This window comes from Phyllostomus discolor, chromosome 1, assembly GCF_004126475.2.
Source record: "Phyllostomus discolor isolate MPI-MPIP mPhyDis1 chromosome 1, mPhyDis1.pri.v3, whole genome shotgun sequence".
In the NCBI taxonomy this organism is placed as follows: domain Eukaryota; kingdom Metazoa; phylum Chordata; class Mammalia; order Chiroptera; family Phyllostomidae; genus Phyllostomus; species Phyllostomus discolor.
This window is the reverse complement of record NC_040903.2, coordinates 167,292,884-167,315,298: the sequence shown is the minus strand read 5'-3', so window position 1 is coordinate 167,315,298 and position 22,415 is coordinate 167,292,884. Positions and strand designations below refer to the sequence as shown.

General features: G+C 40.9%; 1 protein-coding gene across 10 annotated transcripts in view; it reads left to right on the top strand.

Moving 5' to 3' along the window:
- Positions 1-20,262: 20,262 nt before the first annotated feature.
- Positions 20,263-22,415, top strand: part of ZNF280D (zinc finger protein 280D) — a 94,489-nt gene continuing 92,336 nt past the window's right edge. For 5 of the 10 annotated variants that reach the window (XM_036033947.1, XM_036033936.1, XM_028508131.2 and 2 more), the window contains exon 1: positions 20,265-20,434. The gene's annotated coding sequence lies outside the window, so the exon portion shown is untranslated. Of the gene's footprint in view, positions 20,435-21,371; positions 21,470-22,415 lie in introns of those variants that run through there. The other 5 variants (XR_004904925.1, XM_036033950.1, XM_036033923.1 and 2 more) reach the window with 3 other exon arrangements.

Here is a 22,415-nt window from a genome sequence, read left to right as displayed (position 1 = left end):
AGAAAACTACACAACACTGAAGAAAGAAATCAAGGAAGACACAAACAAATGGAAACATATACCGTGTTCATGGATTGGAAGAATTAATATCATCAAAATGTCCATACTACCCAAAGCAATTTACACATTCAATGCAATTCAATGCAATTACTTAATTCCATTAAGTACCAATGGCATATTTCACAGACATAGAACAAACACTTCAAAAATTTATATGGAATTATAAACGACCCTGAATAGCTGCTGTAATTTTGAGAAAGAAGAGTAAAGTAGGAGGGATCACAATACCTGACACTAAACTATACTACAAGGCCACTGTAATCAAAAGAGCCTGGTACTGGCATAAAAACAGGCACATAGACCAATGGAACAGAACAGAGAGCCCAGAAATAAACCCAAGTCTCTATGGTCAATTAATATTTGACAAAGGAGGCAGCAACATAAAATGAAATAAAAATAGCCTCTTCAACAAATGGTGTTGGGAGAACTGGACAGCCACGTACAAAAAAATGAAACTTGAGCACCAACTTACACCATATACAAAAATAAATTCAAGGTGGATAAAAGACTTAAATATAAAACGTGACACCATTAAAGTCCTAGAGGAGAACGTAGGTAGGAAAATCTCAGATATTTCACAAAGAAACTTTTTTACTGATGTGTCCCCTAGAGCAAGGGACATAAAGGAAAGAATAAACAAATGGGACCTCATCAAAATTAAAAGCTTCTGCACAGCTAAAGGAAACAGTATCAAAATTAAAAGAGAACCAACTGTATGGGAAAACATATTTGCCAATGATACCTCAGACAAGGGTTTAATCTCCAAAATATTTAAAGAACTTACACGACTGCACTCTAAGAAGACAAGGAATCCAATTAAAAAGTGGGCAAAGGACTTGAACAGACACTTCTCCAAGGAGGACATACAGAAAATCCAAAGACACATGAAACGATGTTCAATATCGCTAGCTATCAGAGAGATGCAAATTAAAACCACAATGAGATACCACTTCACACCAGACAGAATGGCCATCATAAACAAAGCAACAAACAACAAGTGTTGGAGAGGTTGTGGAGAAAAGGGATCCCTCGTGCACTGCTGGTGGGACTGCAGGCTGGTACAAGCACTATGGAAAGCAGTATGGAACTTCCTCAGAAAACTAAAAATGGATCTGCCTTTTGACCCAGCAATTCCACTGCTGGGACTCTATCCTAAGAACCCTAAAACACCAATCCAAAAGAACCTATGCATCCCAATGTTCATAGCAGTACAATTTACAATAGCTAGATGCTGGAAGCAACCAAGATGCCCATCAGTAAATGAATGGATCAAAAACTATGGTACATTTACACAATGGAATTCTATGCAGCAGAAAGAAAGAAGGAGCTCCTACCCTTTGCAACAGTGTGGATGGAGCTGGAAAACATTATGCTAAGCGAAACAAGCCAGGCAGTGAAAGACAAATACCATATGATCTCACCTTTAACAGGAACCTAAATAACAAAACAAAGAAGCAAGCAAAATATAACCAAAGACACTGAAATAGAGGCCAGGCTGACAGTGCCCACAGAAGAGAGTAGAGGGAATTTAAGGGGACGGTGGGAAGGGTTCATGGGAACAAACTTAAAGGACACAAGGTCATAAACTAAGGGGAGGGTGGTAATGGGAGGAAGAGGGGAGGGGTTGGAGGGGGGGGCTGGATTGGGAGTAAAAAGGAGAAAACTGTATTTGAACAATGATTAAAATAAAATTTAAAAAATATTGAAAAAAAAAAAAGGAGTTCACCATAGGGGCACTGAGTGAGGTGTTAATAAAAGTCAGATGCGATGACAGTTAAAAAAAAAAAACAACAAAAAACTAACAGGTATATGAAAAGGTATTTGACATCACTAAACATCAGGGAAATGTAAATCAAAGTCACAGTGAGAGCCCTGGCTGGTTTGGCTCAGTGGGTTGGAGTGTCATCCCATAGACCAAAAGGTTGCAGGTTTGATCCCCTGTCAAGGTGCATATGAAAAGGCAACCAGTCATTGTTTCTCTCTCACATCGATATTTCCATCTCTCTCTTTCTCTCTCCCTCTCTCTCCTTGCCTCTCTCTCTCTCTCTCTCTCTCTCTCTCTAAAAACAATGACAAACATGTCTTCAGATGAGAAAAAAAATTTAAAAAAAAAACCCGCAGTAAGATATTACCTCATACCTGTTGAGATGGGTTTTATCAAAAGAGGAAAAAAAAATGATGGCTTCCAGTCAAGATGGAGGTGAAGGTAGACACGCTTCACCTCCTCACACAATCATAGAAAGAATTACAACCAGATTTAAAAAACAAATAACACCCAGAACCATCAGAAAATGGTAGGAAATTTGTATGGAAGACCAACAACAAAGGATTTAAAGAAGCTACATTCATCCAGACTGGTAGGAAGGGTGGAGTCACGGAGCCAGGGTGGAGAGAATGTGGGGCATCACAGAGGTGGTGGTGGTGGGAGCAATGGAATGGATGGTCCCACATTCAGATGTGGTGGATAAAAATCAGGGAGGATAATTTGGGAGCAAGTGATCCTGGCCCCAGGCCAGACCACACAACCTGGGGTTCCAGCACTGGGAAAATAAACCCCCATTACCTCTGGCTAAAAACCAGTAGGGCTTGGGGTGAAGAAACTACTCGATTTTCACCATTTAAAGGACCTGCAAAGGCTTATAACATATGCAAACCCATGGCAGCAGCTGGAAGGATGCCAATCGTGTACCCATGGCAGCAGCTGGAAGGATGCCAATCGGGAGGTAGTTGAGGTGACCAGAAGCAGGGCAAGTGCCTGGCAGGCCTCCAGAAGTGAGGCAGTGGCATTAGTTCTTCTCCAAGCTCCCCCTCATACACACACAGAGACACAAAGCAGTGAAGTGGGTTGCCGTTCCCTGGCAATTACCTATGGCTCCACCCTACATAAGCCTTCTCTACATTGGCCATGCTACTAAGATAGGGAGTAAAAGCAGCTGTACCTAATACACAGAAACAAACACAGGGTGTCCACTAAATTGAGGAGGCAAAGAAAAGAAATATGGCCCAAATGAAAGAACAGAACCATACGACAGAAAAAGAACTAAACAAAATGGAGATAGCCAACCTATTAGATGCAGAGTTCAAAACACTGGTGATCAGGATGCTCAGGGAACTCACTGAGTAAGGTCACAAAATAAAGGAAGGAATAAAGGATATGCTAAGTAAAATAAAGAAAAATATACAGGGAAGCAATTGTGAAGGTAAGGAAACCAGGTTTCAAATCAACAATTTGAACATAAAGAAGAAATAAACATTCAACCAGAACAGAAAGAAGAAATAATAATTAAAAAAAAAAAAGAAAACGAGGAGACACTTAAGAACCTATGTAACAATTTTAAACATACCAATATACAAATCACAGGGGCTCCAGAAAGAGAAGAGGTAGAACAAGAAATTGAAAACTTACTCGAAAAAATAATAAAAGAAAACTTCCCTAATTTGGCAAAGAAAATAGACATACAAATCCAGGAAGCACAGAGAGTCCCAAACAAGTGGGACCCAAAGAGGACCACACCAAGACACATCATAATTAAAATGACAAAGTTTAAAATACAGAAAGAATCTTAAAAGCAGCAAGAGAAAAGTAGAGAGTTACTTACAAAGTAGTTCCCATAAGACTATCAGCTGATTTCTCAAAAGAAATTTTGCAGGTAAGAAGGGACTGGCAAGAAGTATTTAAAGTGATGAAAAGCAAGGACCTGTAGCCAAGATTATTCTACCCAGCAAAGCTATCATTTAGAATTGAAGGGCAGATAAAGTGCTTCCCAGACAAGGTCAAATTAAAGGAGTTCATCATCACCAAGCCCTTATTATATGAAATGTTAAAGGGATTTATCTAAGAAAAAGAAGATCAAAATTATGAACATTAAAATGACAACAAACTCACAACTATCAACTGAATCTAAAAAACAAAACCAAAAAAAAAAATCAAGCAAACAATCAGAACAAGAAGAAAACCATAGATATGGAGATCATTTGGAGGGTTATCAGCTGGCAGGGGGCATGAGGAAAATGGGGGAAAAGGTGTAGGGGTTAAGAAGCATAACTGGTAGGTACAAATAAATGGGGGGGTGGGGCATTAAAAATAGCATGGGAAATGGAGAAGCCAAAGAACTTATATGCATGACCCATGGACATGAACTAAGGGGGAGGTGATTGCTAGAGGAAAGTGGGGGTACTGTGTAGAGCAGGTCAAAGAAGGAAATATTGGGACAACTGTAATGGCATAATCAATAAAATATAATAATAAAAAGACAAGTGATAACATGCAGAGAAAAGGGAATCCTAGTGCACTGTTGATGGGAATGCAGACTGGTGTAGCCACTATGGAAAGCAGTATGGATGTTCTTAAAAAAATTAAAGATACAACTACTAGATGATCCAGAGATTTTACTTCTAGGTACATATCTGAAGGACATTATATCATTGTCTCAAAGAGATATCTGCACCCCCTGTGGTCACTGCAGCATTATTTACAATAGCCAAGACATGGAAACAACCTCAGTGTTCATCATCATTGGATGGATGAATACAGGAAATGTCACACACACACATGGCATATTATTCAGCCATAAAATTAAGGAAATCCCACCATTTGTGCAATGTTGATGAAACTCGAGGGTGTTATGCCAAGCAAAGTAAGTCAGACAAAGAAAGATAAAACTATATGATCTCATTTCTATATGGAATCTACAAAAAATCAAAACTCAGAAACAGAATAGATTGCCAGATATGGGAAGGGGGAGTGAAGGAAATGTGTGAGAGTACAAACTCCCAGTTATAAGTTCTGGGGATGTAATGTACAACGATGTACATGGTGACTATAACAAGACCATTTTATATACTTGAAAATTGCTAAGAGAGTCTATCTTAAAAGTTATCATCACAAGAAAAAAAGTAACTATTGAGGTAATGAATGTTAAGTAGAATAATTGTGGTAATCAGTTTACAATTTATACATATATGAAATCTTTATGTGTAAGTCTTAAACTTATACAATGTTATGTGTCAATTATATCTCAGTGAACTGGGAATAACACTGATTATCATTTTTGTGAACTCTGTCATTTATGTTTTATTATGATGCATAAATGTGATTATGTATATTTTTTAACAGTAACATATGTTCTTTATTATGTTGAGGCAAATTCCTTTTATAACTCTCATAGGTTGAGAGTTTTTATTATGAAAGGGTGTTGAAATTTGTCAAATGCTTTTTCTGCACCTATTGAGATGATCATGTGATTTTTACCCATCATTCTATTAGTGTGTGGTGTATCATGTTAATTAATTTGTTATGTGTTGAGTCATCTTTTCATTCTGGGGATAAATCCTACTTGGTAAGAGTGCATGGTACTTTTGCAGTGCTATTGAATAGTTTGCTAGTATTTTGTTGAGGATTTTGCATTTGTGTTCATCAGGGATATTGACCTGTAGTTTTCTTTTCTTGTATTGTCTTTGTCTAGAGTTGGTCTCAGGATAAGACTGGGCTCATAACATGAGTTGGAAATGTTCCTTCTTCTTCAGTGTTTTTGAAGAGTTGAAGGATTGCTGTTAATTCTTTAAATGTTCAGAAGAAGTCGTGAGTGAACCCATCTCGTCCTGGGCTTTTTTTTTTTTTTTGATTACTGAGTCAATATCCTTACTCATCACTGGTTTGTTCAGATATTCTACTTCTCCACAATTCAGTTTGGTAGGTTGCATGTTTCTAGAAATTTACTGATTTCTTCTAGGTATCCAGTTTTTTGGCGTGTAACTATTCATAACAGTCACTCATAATCCTTTATATTTCTGTGGCATCAGTTGTAATGGCCTCTTCTTGCAGTTCTTATTTTGTTTACATGTCTTTCTCTTTTTCTTATTTAGACTAGCAAAGAGATTGTTAATGTGTTTATCATTTCAAAAGCGCTGAGATTTTTCTATTGTATTTCTATTCTGTATTTATTTATACCTGTTCTAATCATTATTTCCTTGCTTTTGCTAACTTTGGGATTAGTTTATTCTTTTTCTGGTTCCTTGCTTTATTTAAGATCTTTCTTTTTTTAAAGATTTTATTTATTTTTAGAGAGGGAGAAGGGAGGAAGCAACAAAAGGAAAGAAACAATAATGTGAGACAGAAACATAAATCAGTTGATCACTTGCCTCTTATATGCTCCCCAGCCAGGGACCAAGTTGGCAGCCTGGGCATGTGCCCTGACTAGGAATTGGATCAGCAACCTTTCGCTTTGCAAGACAATGCCCAACCAACTGAGCCACACCAATCAGGACTTTAAGATCTTTCTTTATATAGGAATTAATTGGGAAAAACTTCCATATTATTACTAGTTTTGCTCTATCTTGTAAGTTTTGGTATATTGTGTTTTCCTTTCCATTTGTCTCAATAAATTATAATAAAGGCCATATATTGCAAACCCACAGCTAACATGATTTTCAATGGTGAAAAACTTAAAGATTTTCCTTTAAGATCAGGAACAAAACAGAGATGCCCACTTTCATCACTTCTATTAATACTGTACTTGAAGTTCTAGCCAAAGTCATTAGGCATAAAAATAAATAAAAATAAAAAGTATCCAAATTGGAAAGGAAGAAGTAAAATTATCTGATTTTAGGTGACATCATCATGTATGTAGAAAACTCTAAAGAATCCACAAAAAACTAGATTACCATTTTTTAAAAAAGATTTTATTTATCCATTTCTAGACAGAAGAGAAGGGAGAGAGAAAGAGAGGGAAAGAAATGTTAAGGTGTGGTTACTTCTTGCACGCCCCTATTGGGAACCTGTCCTGCAACCCAGGCATGTGCCCTGATGAGGAATCAAACCAGTGCCCCTTCAGTTCACAGTCCAGCGCTCAATCCACTGAGCAACACCAACCAGGGTACAATTTTATTTTTTATTTTGAGAGTACATTTATCAAAGCTGGGGCAGTGAAATAAGGAAAGGCTTAGGTAGAAGAAGAAATAGGAAAGAGACTAGGTGGGGCTGTTTTGGCTCTCTAGAAATGTTATAGGAAAGAAGTGAGCCAAGTGGGACTGCTGTCAGTTGACTGCATAGTCAATGAAAAGGGGGCTTTAGGGACAGGTTTGGGGGATTTGCCTGCGTTGAGCTGCTGCTGTCTATTGCTTCCCTGGTTTCAAGTATCATGGGTTCCCTTAGAGTTTAGAAGATGCACACCTCTGTGGGGAAAAAGCGGGGGAAGGGAAAGGCATGGGAGTGCACCTTGGGGGGAGAGTGCACCAGGCTACCATTTTTAAAATAAAAGATGTAACAGCCAGATGGAAGAGATGCAAAGGGCACAGAGCTTCCATGCCCTCTCTGAACCACTCTCCCGAAATCTCCATGTGTTCACTACCTGGAAGCTCTTGACTATGTATATTATTAAATGTCTTAAATAAAATGTGTTATTTGATGAGTAAATGCTGCTCATGTGTACCAATTAGCATATTTATGTATTGTTATATAGTTCCACATACTTATTACTTACAAGTATTATCACATAATAATTACAGAACTACATCGGTCTATATGATCTAGTATCCTACCACTGGTTTAGAGCTTTAACTGAGACATAAAGACAGGAAATACATACAAATTTTTTAATTCTCTTTTTTTTGCGATAGCTATTTTGTTGCAGTTGTTACAAAATCATTAAAATGGTCATGGTCATGGGAAAATATAAATTCTTTTGTTGTTTATACTCATTTCTTATGCTCAAATCATCTTTGAGCCTCATCACAAATTCCTGATCATTACATCAACTGAAGACATCAGCAATGTCTGACACTTAGGAGCACGTTGAGAGCAGTTATATTGCATATTTTCTCAAAATGAAAAGACGTATGAGTTTCTACTAAGTCTCTACTGAAATGCCTCTAGTTAAAATGATTGTATCGAAATTTCACATACTCGGGAAACAATGTAACAAGTGCCAAATTCATTTAATAAATTTTATTGTCTTAGCTATGGGTTAGGTATTTAGTGAAAGTGAGATACCACCAAATAAGCCCTAATTTGAAAACAAAAATATTAGCTTAATATTTGAAAATGAAACTAGTAAAATTCACACATAATGGAAGTAACAACTTCCTATAGAAATAGAGGAAGAGTCTGTGTAAATCAGTAACTAAGGAGTTTTCTAAAGGAAGTTGAAATGAAATTCATTGAATATATTTATTATGAGTTGCTCCTGATATTAACCTCATTGAGGAGCACACAAAACCCCAGGTATGAAAAAAAAGGGACTGGTATTGGGAAAAGAAGGTCATATTGTCATGCAATTATTCAATCCAGCTTAATCTAATCAATTTTACTACTGTTCAACTGAAGAAGGATGTCCTTTAATAAAGAAATGTTCTGCAAGGCTTCTATAGTGGTACAGTAGGCCAAAACATGCAGTTTTCTTAGAATGCTTTCCATCATTCATTAAACATTCATTGAGATTTAGTATAGGTTTTGTGATAAGCACTGAAAATGTAAAGACCAATAAGACAGTCTCCAACTTCAACAAGCTTACAGTCTAAGAGAGGGCAACAGACAAAACGATAATTGTAATGTAGGTTGACTTTTGCTATAACAGTGATTACATACTGGATTAGTCACCAATATATGGAATGCTGCATAAGACTGCAGTGACTTACAATGGGAGAAAATGTGTGTAAATCATATATCTGATAAAGGTAATATCCAAAATATATAAAGAATTCATACAACTTAATAGCAAAAACCCCCAACAATCCAGTTAAAAAATGGGCAAAAAATCTGAATAGACGTTTTTTTTTCCAAAGAGGACATACAGAAAGTCACTAGCTACATGAAAAGATTTTACACATCACTACTCATTAGGGAAATGTAAATCAAAAACAAAATGAGGTATCACCTCACACCTGTCAGAATGGCTAGTGTCAAAAAGACAAGAAATAAGTGTTGTTGAGGATGTGGGGAAAAGGGAACCCTTGTGCATTAGGTGGGAATGTAAATTGGTGCAGCCACTATGGAAAACAGTATGGAAGGAAGCTCCTCAAAAAATTAGAAATAGAACTGCTGTATGATCCAGAAATTCCACCTCTGGGTATCTATTCAAAGATAACAAAAACACTAACTCAAAGAAGATATATGCATCCCCATGTTTATTACAGCATTACTGACACGAGCCAAGAAATGAAAACAACCTAAGTGTGCATTGTCAGATGAATGAATAAAAAAGATATTTTATTTATATTTTAAACTATACATATATTATACATATATAGAATAGAATATTATTTAGACATAAAAAGGAATAAGATTGTGATAACAGGGATGACACTTGAGGGCATAATGATAAGTGAAATAAATCAGAAGGAGAGAAACGAATACTGTATTATCTCACTGATACATGAAATCTAAAATAAACAAAACTCATACAGAACAGATTGGTGGTTGGCAGAGGCAGGAGGTGGGGCATGATGAGTATGGGGGGGTCAAAAAGTACAAACTTCCAGTTATAAAATAAATAAGTTATGAAGGTTAAATGTACAGATAGTAACTATAGTGAATAATACTGTATTACATATATGAAAGTTGCTAAGAGTATAAATCTTAAAAGTTCTCATCACAAGAAAACAATTTTTGTAAATATTTATAATGGCAGATGTTAACTAGACCTATTGTGGTGGTCATTTTGCAATATATACAAGTGTTGAATCATTATATTATACATCTGTAACTAAGATAATGTTTTGTGTCAATTCCACCTCAATTTAACAAAATGAAAAGGAATGCAATGACTTAAAATAGCAAGCTTACTTATTCCCTTGTTCATAGCTCTGTGGGAGACTCTAGGCTCCACCTTCTAAGCTTGACAATGAAGATCGGGTTCAGGGTGGCTCCAGGTGTCCCTTGTCTTTGAATCAGTGGCTGCTTGAAGTATGTGGTTTGCTTCTTAAGTCTCACTCTGGGGCCCGGGCTGAATAATCACCAGCCACCTGGGGTATGCTCTACTCATCACTGGAGTACAGGAGAGAAAGCTCAAACTGCCAAGCATATTTTAAGCCTCTATTTGAATTACAAATGCTCACATCTCATTGGCTAAAGCAAAACTTATCAAGCCCAACATGAATAGGACAGGAAAGTATACTTGGAATATATAGGAGGAAATATTTGCTGAACAATAACCCAAAAGCACACATGTGAGGCTCAATGGGAGAGAAAGGAGAGTATTATACTTGTGTAAATCAAAATTCTTGGTTGTGAGCAATAGAAACAGACTCTGGCTTATTCAAGCAGAAAGTAAATTTATTTAGGAGCTCCTGGTTAGCTCATGAAGTCTCTTGGAAGTCTTAAAAACCAATCTTAGAGACCAAGCAGCCAGGAATAAATTCCACAATCATGCAGAGCTAGGCTAGAGAGGATACTGTTGTTACTGCCAGTAGCGTCACCCCAAGCTCAAACTGCTCTCACCACTGTTGCTGATGTAAGAGAGATCTGATTAAGGTCTCTCAGATAACTCAGATCACTAGGGGGCGAAGTAGGGAGGGTCCACAAGAGGGGTATGCCAAGGCAATTGTGGGCAGTTTAGGACAGGATTGGCTGAGAAGCTGAATGCCTCCAGAGCCAATAGAAGTAAAAAGAGGACGGGTTCTCTTGCTCTCTGGCTCTGGCTCTGGCTCTGGCTCTGGCTCTCAGGCTCTTCTTCCTCGAGGACGCCTGGATGATCACACCGCAGCTGCCTGCGTTTCCCAAAGGACGATATTTTGGATAGAAAGGAACTCTGGGCACAACCTAGGATTGGTCTGGCCTGGCAGAGGGTGGCAGGTTTACTCTTTGGGTGTTCTTGAGGGAACAGGCTCTGAGACAGAAACCTGCCACCCTTCCAAAATTTGTGTAGTTTTTGTATATTATATTGTTTTTAGTGTGTAAACTAACCCTATAGAAACAAGATAACTGAAAACTAACGGAAAAGATAGGAGAATTCAGGAATTAGAGTGTAGCCTTAGTTGATGGTCTTAATTAAAACTGTGACTTGATAGACTTAAGTAACTGCTTTTGAATAAAGACCCCTTTCCTTTATCACCAAACCTTTGTCTCTGGAATTTTTGCCTATAGGTCAGTGGTGGGCAGCAGTATCCCAGGTGCTGTTCGTGAACATTGTTACAACTGCTGGCACTGCTGACTCTAGAAACTGGTTAAGGTGCCTTCTCTATTGCCATGTGTTGTCAAAGTTATGCAACAAACAAACCAATCAACCTGAGCTTTTTCATGCCATTAGCTTCTAATTCATAATATGGCATAGATGTGTCTTATTGGTAGATCCTAGATCACATGCATGTTCCTAACTACAGCGGAGGTGGGAAAGCAAGTAGCTTTAGATTTTGCAAACTGTAAACATAACGAGGCAATACCCAGAGTGTTCCAAAGAAGAAAGAAAAGCTGAGTTCTTTTAGTAAAAAGTATATTCTTTAGATAAATCAGTTCTGCCTATTGATCCTCTAGGTTGGACCAAGATGGCAATCCTCTATATGACCAGCAGTCTGGATACATGCCCCTTCTTTCCTTGGTCCTTTAGGGGAGGTTGATGTATACCCAGGCATTGACGCAGGACTGGAAAGTTCAAAAGTTTAAGTTTCCAGGCTAGTTAAAGCAAGAATTGAATTGTTTCCTCATGCCTCAACTTACTTGATTTTAGTAATTCAGCAGATTTATTATAGTGACGTCATTTTATGTCTTCACTATTCCTCATTAAAAACATAAACCAATTAGAAGTAAACAGGAAGAAGCAACCCTTTTTCCCCTCTTTCAGCTTTGCAGTCTCCCTTTAGTATTCTCTATTAGTGGAACATAACAGGGAGCAGCTGGCAAAACAAAAAATTGGTTTGAAGATTCCCAGACACAAGCATCACAAAGCTAAGTTATGAAGGGTGGCTTTGGAGCTGGGGCAATAGCTTAATATTCACACAAGCACACATACAACTTTATACAGAACCCAGAGGGTAGCTTCAACTTGACCCTGTAGAGGAATTCTGCAGTGTAAATTATGCCTCATAGTTGTTCTCACCTAAGTCAGGGGGATTAGGACTGTCACACTCCTGCATTTATCAGTCCTTGGTTAAAAGCTGGCCCTAAGGGCACATATAATAAATTCCCAGATACTTCCAGTATCTGTGAAGGCTGGCAAAGTGACTCCACTAGTGTAGAGTCCTCTGAAAAGAGCTGCACATCCTGGTTCTTGGATGTAAAAGCAGAGTGAAATTTGGTGCAACGGAAGCACCAAAAAGAAGTTGTAAAAATAGCCAAGAGTAATGGATGAAGCGCCAACAACATTCCCTCTGCAGATATAGTGCTAAAAGCTGCCTTATTTCTCTACTTTCTCTACTAAATCTGTCTCTCAGTTTAACAGCTGCTACTTTGGGGAAATGCTGGTCAAAAGGTACAAGCTTTCAATTGTAAGATGGCTAAGTTCTGAGGATCTGAGGCATAATACTGTACTGTATACTTGAAATTTGCTAAGAGAGTGGATTTTAAGCTTTCTCATGACACAGAGACAGACAAGGACTCACACAGTAACTACTGTATGTGAAATGATTAACCTGATTGTGGTAGTCATTTCACAGTGGATATGTATATCAAATCATCAAGGTGCACACTTTAAGTGTGTACAAATTTATTGGTCAGTTATAGCTCAATAAAGCTGGGGGGAAAATAATAGCTGCTACTCTGAGGCTACCTGATACATTTGTAATCTGATCTTTTCCTAAGGGTGGAGTCATTTTGTTCAAGTCTTACTAGGGCTTTAAAAAAAAATTTCTCACCTGAGGATATGGTTTTTAAATTGATTTTTAGAGAAAAAGGAAGGAAGAGAGAGAGAGAAACATTGATCTGAGAGAGGAACATTGATCAGTTGCCTCCTGTACACACTCTGACTAGGGATCGAACCTGCAACCTTTTGCTGTACAGGATGACACTTCAACCAACTGAGCCACCTGGCCAGGGTCCTCCTTGGGCCTTTTTTTTTAACCCCTCAAAGCCTTTTCTCTTTCTCTTTAGAAGTAATATATTTTCCAACACTACAAAGCTACCAAATGTGGGACTTTCTCTATTTCCTTTTCATTCTTTTTGTAAACCAGTTAATTTTATTCTATGCTAATCTCTTTCTGGTAATACCTTGCTAATCACATAAAAAAATCACCAATACCCACTATTAATATTGCTTTCTGAATTCTTCCCTTCCCTTAAAAGTACAAATTATGTACTTGTACTGATCTGCCTTTTAATGTATTATAGGCAACAGTATAGTCACATCTTCAATTTGATTTGAATATGAATCTTCAATTATCCCGCCTACTATGTTTCCTTAATTTCTACACATGACTGTGTTAAACCAATGCCACATATTTTAGATTTTTTTGTTCTAATAGGCCACTACTTCTATTATTAATCAGGGTTAGTGATTGTAGCTATTGTAACTGTGGATGAAAAAAAGGAAAATAACTTCACAGCACACTCTGGTCATAAATTCCTAACTGAGCAGGTGATGGTGGGTAGTCACGCTCCAGGCACAAAACTTCTTTAGTAAAAGGTTTATCTTTGCCTTAAGCAAGCCCTCTGCATTGTTTCTGTGCCTATAGGTTAACACACCTTTGAAATAACCACCCTAAAGAAAGCACATAATCATGTTAACTATCTTATAATCTGAGCCTTGCCTTGCGTTTTCCCACCTCCATGTAATCCTCCATAGTTCCCTTATAAAATTCAAATGCATAAAAAAAGCTGCAAAACTGTTTTTCTCTGGAGCCTTTCAGATCTTGTTCCCCAGCATTGGTCAGGTTGGCTCAAATAAGCTTATAAAAATTCTCGACTTCCAGCCAAGATGGAGGCATAGGTGGACACACTGTGCCTCTTCGCACAACCAAGATAAGGACAACAATTTAGAAACAGAATAACAACCAGAACTGACAGGAAATTGATCTGAATGAAGTCGGACAACCAAGAAGTTGAAATAGACCCATGCATCCAGACTGTTAGAGAGGTGGAGTCAGGCAGCTAGGCGTGGGGCGCGGCACGGAGAGCTGAGAGCTTTGGGACCGGGTGCGTAAGGCATCCGAGGCACGCAAGACTGCAGTGGGTGGACCCTGAGTGCACAAGCGGCAGCTGCCAGACCCCAGGCATGGGGTGGCAACCGGCAGACCCAGTGAGGAGGCAATTGCAAAGCAAGGCACTGTGTGCAACCCAGGATCCCAGCACTGGGAAATAGAGCCTTGGGGCACTGATTGAGGACACCTGTGGGAGTTGAGGTGCATGGAGAGACACCCAGCCTCACAGGAGAGGTCGTCGGAGGGTCCCACAGTGTGCACAAGCCCACCCACATAGGAATTGGCACCAGGGGGGCCCAGTTTGCTCAAGGGAAGTGGCAGAAGGGACTGAGGTCCCACAGAGAACAGAGCAAGCGCCATCGTTTCCTCTGAACCCCGCCCGACATACAACGTCACAACCCAGACACTAGGGTGCCCTGCCCTGGTGAACACCAAAGACTCCTCCCCTTACTGCCAAAAGCGCTACCAGACAAAAAAAAAAAAAAGAGAGAGAGAGAGAGCATGTGAGCGCGTGCTGGCTCAAACAGAAGACCAAATAAAAGCCCCAGAACCCATGGTTTTTAGCCACCAAGAGATAGCCAACTTATCAGATGCACAGTTCAAAACACTGGTGATCAGGATGCTCACAGAATTGGTTGATTTTGGTCGCAAATTAGATGAAAAAATGAAGGCTACAATAAGTGAAATGAAGAAAAAGTGATGGAAAGAAAGCTGGGTCTCACATCAATGGAGTGGACCAGAAGGAAGAAAAAAACAACCACACAGAAAAGAATGAACAAATAAGAATTCAAAAAAATGAGGAGAGGCTTACGAACCTCCAGGACATCTTTAAACATTCCAACATCCGAATTATAGGAGTACCAGAAGGAGAAGAGGAAGAGCAACAAGTGGAAAACTTATTTGAACAAATAATAAAGAACTTCCCCATTCTAGCAAAGGAAATGGACTTCCAGGAAGTCCAGGAAGCTCAGAGAGTCCCAAAGAAGTTGGACTCAAGACGGAACACACCAAGCACATCATAATTACATTAGCCAAGGTAAAAATGAAGGAGAGAATCCTAGAAGTAGCAAGAGATAAGGAGACAGTAACCTACAAAGGAGTTCCCATCAGACTGTCAGCTGATCTCTCAAAAGAGACCTTACAGGCAAGAAGGGGCTGGAAAGAAGTATTCCAAGTCATGAAAGGCAAGGACCTACATTCCAGATTGCTCTATCCAGCAAAGCTCTCATTTAGAATGGAAGGGCAGATAAAGTGCTTCTCAGATAAGGTCAAGTTAAAGGAGTTCATCATCACCAAACCCTTATTTTATGAAATGTTAAAGGGACTTCTCTAAGAAAAGATTAAAAAAAAACATGTATAGTAAAAGGACAGCAAACTCACAATTATGAACCACACCTAAAGCAAAAACGAAAAGAAACTAAACAACTAGAACAGGAGCAGAACCACAGAAATGGAGATCACATGGAGGGTCAGCAACAGGGGAGTGGGAGGAGGAGAGAGGGGAAAAAGGTACAGAGAATAAGTAGCATAGATGGTAGGTCGGAAATAGAGGGGGGGCAAGAATAGTATGGGAAATGTAGAAGCTAAAGAACTTATGACACATGGACATGAACTAAAGCAGGGGGGGATGTGGGTGGGAGAGGGTGTGCAGGGTGGAGGGGAGTGAAGGGGGGAAATGGGACAACTGTAATAGTATAATCAATAAAATATACTAAAATAAATAAAACAAAAAATTCTCTACAGGTGTTGACGTTTCTTACATTGACATAACCCTCAAATCTCAGTGTCCTAACCCAATAAAGGTTTATGTTTTGCTCTCACCAGTCTACTGAGTGTGGAGGATGTGTTTGTATCATAATTAAGAACTCCGGGGTCCTTTTGTTACAGAACACAATAAGGGGGGCCTGAAATAATATACTATTATTGAAAGAAGGCCCCGGGTCCATTATGTCCGCCGCCAGAGGAAAGACGTCTCTCAATGCCAGGGATTCGTGAAAAGGAAAGGAAACGTTTATTTAATGCTATACCAACTTAAAGTAGTGACCTAATGTCTTTACCAAAATCCCAAAGTCCCTAAAAATACCCACACACAGACACAGTCCTTCCTTCCTTCCCCCTTTGCCCAGTCCAGAGTACCGTATCTCAGGAAAGGAAATAGAAGTCCATGGCTCTGGCAGTCCTCTGGTTCTTCCCAGTTAATACTCAATCTTGACTGGGAGACAGACCTCCCTAGGTCCCGGCACCCTCAGCTGAGTCACCGGGATCTCTGCTAAAACCAGGTGGTGGTTCCCCCTTCTAAAGCTGTGGGGGCCCCACTCTGCCAGGCCGCGTGGTTCTCTTCTCAGGGCTGCAGGAGTCTACACTCCGTCAAGTCCGAGTGGTTCTCCCTAAAGCAGCATGGTTCTCCTCCTCTCAGGGCTGCACATGGTTCTCCTTCTCAGGGCTGTGCATGGCTCTCTTACTCAGGGCTGTGCATGGCTCTCCTCCTCAGGGCTGCGCATGGCTCACCTCCTAAAGCAGCATGGTTCTCCTCTTCAATGGCCGCCAAATCTGGGTTTTAAATCCCCACGGCCAGTCTTCCCCTGCAGCCCCATTTCTGACTCCTCCCACACTCAGCTTCACATGCCAGAACCCACATCCTTCCAGCCCCACTGGGCTGCCATCATGAGTCTGGGCAGGCGTGGCCCCATGTCCTGGAGCCAATCTTCTCCGAGCTCCCACGCAGGCGCTATAGCGCAGGGGACCCGCCCCCCTAGTTACATCTAGGTGGGGAAGTTACTTTTGGGTGGGGAAGTTACTTCCATAACCCTGGCTTAGAGCTGATCACAGCTACTTAACCTATCTATGCAACCAGCCAAAGGCTATAGATATGTTAAATGACCAACCCAGAGGTTAGCTGCAAGGCTGTTGCTATGCAAAACAGCTCTCAATGGCCTTGCTCCATTTGTCCCTTCCCCCAACCCACACCCTGGGGTGGGGGATGGAGACATCTTAAAATCTCCTGGACACCTTAAGTTCTGGACCCCATTTCAAATGCTTATTTGGGGTCCCCCCTCTTGGCTGCACCCTGTAACACTTTTATTAAAAATTGTTTTATTGTTGTTCAAGTACAGTTGTCTGCATTTACCCCTCTCCACTTTCCCTCAGAGCCCCCCAGTCTCATGTCTCATGGTGCTGCCATCCTTTAGCTCCTGAGAGTTTTCTGTGTTTGGCAGACTAATATGTAAACACCAAAAAGAAACTATAAATCACTGGAAATTTTAAGGGTCAGGCTTAGATTGGGCAATCACTGCTTCTCTCTGCATTCCACTGGCCCGAAATGGCCACATGGCCTGATGCGAAAGTAAGGAAGCGAGGAGATGTGGGTTTCCTGGGTACATAAAAAGAAACTAAGGTGGTGAATATTTATCCTTGTCTCCACCACAGTTGCTTTCAATTTCAGGTGACAGAAAACCCAACTCAAACTGCCTTTGTCGGGAAGGAAAATCTTTTCCTCTACCTTCTTAGATTTAGTTTTTGGGGGGCCTGTGAATTAAACTGACAAAAGACAGGCTAGCAAAAGAAAAGACATTTGAATCACATACTATATAGGGGAGTTCATAAAGAAATGTGACTCACAGGGGTGATTAGAATTTGTGTATATATCCTTTCCATAGGTGAAAGGGGAAGGGAAATAAAAGGACACTGTGAAAAAAAGCATTAGGGGGGAAAAGAGGCATTTATGGGAAAACAAGTAACTTTTAGGAATGATAAATATGCCCTTAGAGTAAATTGGAGATATGATAAGTTTTGTGACTCTGTCTGCTTAAGTGTGGTGACAATTCTCCTTATCTCTAGTGGTAAGAATCAGTCTTTCCTGGTTGTTCCCTGGAAGGAGATTTATGATAATTGAGGTTTTTTTTGTTGTTTTTTGTTTGTTTGTTTTGGTGGGGAGGCTTTGCCTTTAAGGCAGATGAGAGATTTCAGGAATTCAAATGCTTTCAGCTAAAAATAATTTTTATGCTGGAGTGGCTTATTCTGGACTCCTTCAGCTTAAACAGAAAGGGAATTTATTGGCTCATACAATGGAGGTCTAAAGGTAGCATGGGTTCAGGTTTGGTTTGATTGGAATGTTTATGGTGCTCTCAGGGATTGACTTCCTTTCCCCATGATTGATTTGCTCAGCTCTTCCTCTGCCACATGTTAGTCTTATTCTCAGTTGGCTCTCCTTAGTAGAAAAGAAAAAAAGATGTAGCTCTTCCAGTATTTACATTTGAACACCATATTATCCAGAGAAAGAAAGAACTTCACTTTTGCCCACAAATAAAAATCCTGTGCTTCACTCTGATTTCTGAAACAAAAACTGGTTCAAAGAGAAGAAAGAATGATTTTCAACTGTTTTAGTGGGATCATTCTTGGGCATTCAGGGTGGTTATTCCACCCAAATTGCATGAGTGAACAAAACAGAAGTTGTGGTATGAAAGCTGGGAAATAACATATCAATTACAGTCAGGGAACAGTGGAACATGATGTCAAGAAGAATGAATATTATGAGACTCAGTGAGGAAAGGATGGAAAGGGCCAGGCAATACAAGTCAGAGGCAAGAAGCTCTGAAAAATGATGGGAAGGTGTGGATGGTAAGTCAAGAGAACCAAGACAGTTGCATTCTAGAAGGCAAAGGAGGAAGCTTAAGGGTAGGGTAGTCAAATAAATCATCCAAATTATTTCCTGTGTGTTGATTTCATTCTCAGCAGACATCCTCTATAATTTGGCTCCTCATGTAAATGGTCCTTTTGAGTGTAAATGTGTTGACCAGAGTTTCTGGTCTTCATGGCAGTTATGTTTTTCATGGGAAAAAAAAAGGAATAAATTGGAATTTGTGTATATTTATTGATCTGTAGTAAGTTTGGCGGCATGAATGAATCATGCCCTGGATTTAAACTAGCTCTGGGGGCCAACTACTTCAAGTTTCTCTTTCTGCAAACTGAGGAGCAGGCTCTAAAACACAGAGTGAAATCTTAAGTTCACTTTCATACTCATATGCTTTGCTAACCATTAGGAGCTACATCTAAAATATAATGACTTAAGAATGCACCAAGATTTTTGAATGTTTAGCTTTCCATGTTTGTTATTTTGATTTTTCTGTGTCTTTTGCTATAAAGCTTATTTTCAAGGCAAGCCAGAAAGGGAAAGCTAGGTAGACTATCCTTGGCCCAGCTGGGAAAGAGATCATGGTTATCTGTAGCCATGCCAGGCCTATAGGGGTGATGAAAGTGGCCTTTGGGGAAGATTGATCTGGGAGTGGTAATCAGTAAGGAAGCAACTATAATGAAGAGCAACAGAAAAGAGCTTGGAGCAATCAGAATGAGGAATAAGAAACTAATTCAAACAGGCAGGAATAATGGCATAATTCAGTGACTGAATGTTCTGTGCAGTGATGGTACGTGTGCTAAGAATCTAATAAGAGGCAAGATTTCAAATCCAGATCACTCTTGAGAGCTGGACCATTATTGCTATTGACATTGTGAGGACAACTGGGAGAGGAACCTTTCCTTACAAGTCGGAATACAGTATTTATATAAGCATTTATGCAAGCAGTATCTGGGCAAGTGTCCTTATACACGCATTTATCTTAACTTTATTTATTGTTGTCGTTATTACAGACACCCTATGGCAGAGTCAAGAATTAAAGGAAACACGGGCAAAATCGTCCATTTGAAACAAATTTGGAAAAACTAGCAAATTATTAAAAGAACCTGACTACTTCTTATTCTTACCTAGTTTATGTCTTCGTGCCTAAGGCACAGTGTTCCATTTTAGGGTGCCTCTCTTCCTAGACCTTCTCACCTTCCAAATCTGCAGAGAACTAGCTGTTACACATAGGGAGACCCTGCAACTCAGGTTCAAGCCTTTAGATTCCGTGCAGTCCTGATTTAGGGATTGCTACCCTGGACTGCCTGCCGAGCAGCCAGCAGGCACGCACAGTCGCGCAGGACCTGACCTAGGCCCTCGCTCACAGGGGGCGCGTGGCTGGGCTCCGAAGGCTTCGAGGGCCTGCGACTTCGCGCACATGCCCAACCCGACTCCCAGGGTCGGCGGGAAGAAAGGGAGCCCGGGAACCCGGAGACTGACCTGGATTCTACCCATGAAGCAGTGCGCGGGTTCCACGCGAATTCCCCCACCCCCACCCCCCTTCCCTCAGCTCAGCTGCCAGCTCTGCAATGGGAGCCTCCGCCGTTGCCGCGGTGTAGGTTTTCGTGCTCCTCCTTTTCCTCCTCCTCTTTCTCCTCCTCCTCAGGGCCCCAGTCAGGCCGATCCGCTCCGTTCACGGTAAGCGCCCCCCGCCCCCGCCCGCCCCGCGCTGCAGCAGGCAGAGGCCCTCCCGCGCGGCCTGCGCCGCCTCATTCCGGGGGCGCTGGGCTGGGGCTGTCGAGGCCGGCGCGGGTCGCCGAGAGCGCCCAGGGAGCGGGGGAGGGGACCGGCTGCGCGGCGGCGGCGGTCGGCCCGCCATCTTGCGCCGGCCTTGGCGTGGGAGGGATCGCGCCGCGGTAGCGGGCTCCGGCCGGGAGGCCGGGGCAGCGCTGGCCACTGCCGCCTGCTCCTGCGTCTCTTCCTCCGCCTCCTTCTCCTCCTCACGGCCCGAGGCCTTTGCGCCTGTTACCCTCAGCCTGGTTCGGCTTTTGTCTTTGGAGCCATCTCCCTTTGGTCTTCCCGTACATTTTGTGCCGATGTTTGGCGGAGACCCGTGCTCCTCTCACAGCAGATCTCCCCGGAGTCTCTTTCGTAGTAGGCAAAGACCACCGGCGGTTCCGAACTTTCAGGCGTCGGAGACCGCCAGAGCCCAGGTTCCCCGGCCCAGGTGACCAGTCACGGCACGCTCACACCCTCGTTCTTGTCAAAGGGACTTCCCCGCTCGGCTGTAGGCGTTCCGTTTTATTGTCTCCAGAGGAACGGCCCTGAGGGGAAACGTGGACGGGGAGACACGGGTTTCGAACGGAGCTTTCAGGCTTCATTTAGTGAGGCGGAAAGAATGATCTCACTTTGAGGTTTTATCCAGTTCGACTTGCCTCAAGTTTTAACGCTTTAAAGAAAAATCTGCTAGAGAGGAGAAACGTCAAAGCGAGCCCGCTTCTGCAAGCCAGGGGGAACCCTCGTTCACGGGGTTCTCCTGGCGAGGAGCTCTTAAAAAATTCTGCGCAGTTAACGATTTATTTATTTATTTATTTATTTATTTGTTCATTTATTTATTTATGGTTTTCAGGCTTGAACTGTGCCTTAAGAATGTGATGTCTTTTAGGGCCATTAAACAGAACACCGAGGTGGAGGAGGAGAGTTTTGAAGTACCTAAGCCGCCTCTGGGCATTTGTAAGGTGTCCTACATCGGGGCATCGCTGTGCTAACTCCAGCTGTCTCTTAGAAACTGTGCCTGTGGAAGGCCCTGGTTTGCAGAACTAAGGGCTATGTGCTTTGGATGCTTTAAAACATCAGTGCAAATCCTCTTATAATTGTATTTTGCTTTCGTATCTGTCATTGATACCCGTGAATTTGAACCTCAAAACCGCTTTTGCAGTGCACATAGCACATAGCCCTGCAGTGGTCTCTAATAGAACTGTTGCGAAAGTGAGGAAAGACCCTGGGGAAAGTTCTTTACTGAGGCCCGCCGTGATAGAGCCATTTCTGGAGCCTTAGGTCTTCAGAGTCCTCATTCAGTGTTCAATTCGCTATATTATGTTGTATTTTTTTAAGAGAGTGTGGTGAGTGTGGGAAAGAAGCAAGGAAGCTTCCCTACAAAATTTAAGATACACCACCCAATTGCCCCTTCTTTTACATCATTATTTTTAAGAATTCATTTCTGAACCTTTCAACCTCTTTTTATTTTTCATGTTAATTTTTTCCCAAACGTCGAGAAGTTGAATAGCGCATAGTTTTAATGGTTGTTACTGTTTTGCCACATTTGTTTTATCTACCTGTTTCACATTCTCTTAAGTGAACATTCTCAGAGTGTACTGAAGATATCATGGCAGTTCATACCAAAGTATACTGTGTGTGTCAGTATGTATATCATAATATTAAGACCAATTTTCTATATAACTACAATACCACAATCATGCTTAAAGTAAGAAGAATTCCTACAATCTGTATTCACATTTTTCACGTGGTCCCCCAGATGTCCTTTTTAATCGTTTGTTTTGGAACCAGTGTCCAATCATGCATTACATTAGTTTGTGTTAGTTTCTTTTTTTTTAAAGATTTTTAATTTATTTATTTTTAGAGAGGGAAGGGAGGGAGAGAGAGAGAGAGAGACATCAAT